Source organism: Orycteropus afer, unplaced genomic scaffold (assembly GCF_000298275.1).
Source record: "Orycteropus afer afer isolate SDZICR_OR568_19922 unplaced genomic scaffold, OryAfe1.0 scaffold00495, whole genome shotgun sequence".
Lineage (NCBI taxonomy): Eukaryota > Metazoa > Chordata > Mammalia > Tubulidentata > Orycteropodidae > Orycteropus > Orycteropus afer.
The window spans coordinates 13880-14533 of record NW_006922082.1 but is presented as its reverse complement, the minus strand read 5'-3'; positions in this window follow the sequence as shown (position 1 = coordinate 14533).

The window sequence follows — 654 nt, the reverse complement described above, 5'->3', positions numbered from 1 at the left end:
GCGATGGGCTCAGGTATAGCAGGGATTGTGAGGCTAGCACAGAACCAGGCAGTGTTTGTTCTGTTGTACATAAGGTCGCTATGAGTTGCAGACGACTCAACAGCACATAACAACAACTAAGAGTGATTGTGAAGATGACAGTGTAAAGGGACCAGATTGAAGTGCTTCTTTCCAATGAAGGGCCATTTTAGAAGCCAAAAACCAATGCCACTTGATTCTAGCTCATTAGAGTAGTACTGCCTGCAGGGTTTACGAAGCTGTAGGGTTTACAAAGCTATAATCTTTACAGAAGCAGACTGCCTCACCTTTCTCCTGCACAGCAACTGATGGATTTGAACCGCCAACCTTTTGGTTAGAAGCTGAATGCTTTAACTACTGTGCCACAACAGTTCCTTATTTCAGGGACAGCCATCCCAAGACCAAGTCAGAAGGCAGAGTCAAGGACTGAAATGGACAGATGCTGCCCCCTGGTGGCTAGATTCATCTCCACTGAATTCCTGAAGAGAAGTATAGGTAGGGATATGTTACTCAATGAATTGTATCCTCAAAAAATATGGGTTGTAAATTCTAACCCCTATACTGGTGGTTGGGAGCTCTTGTAGCATAGTACCTAAGGCACTTGACTGCTAACTAGAAGGCTGGTGGTTCAAACCC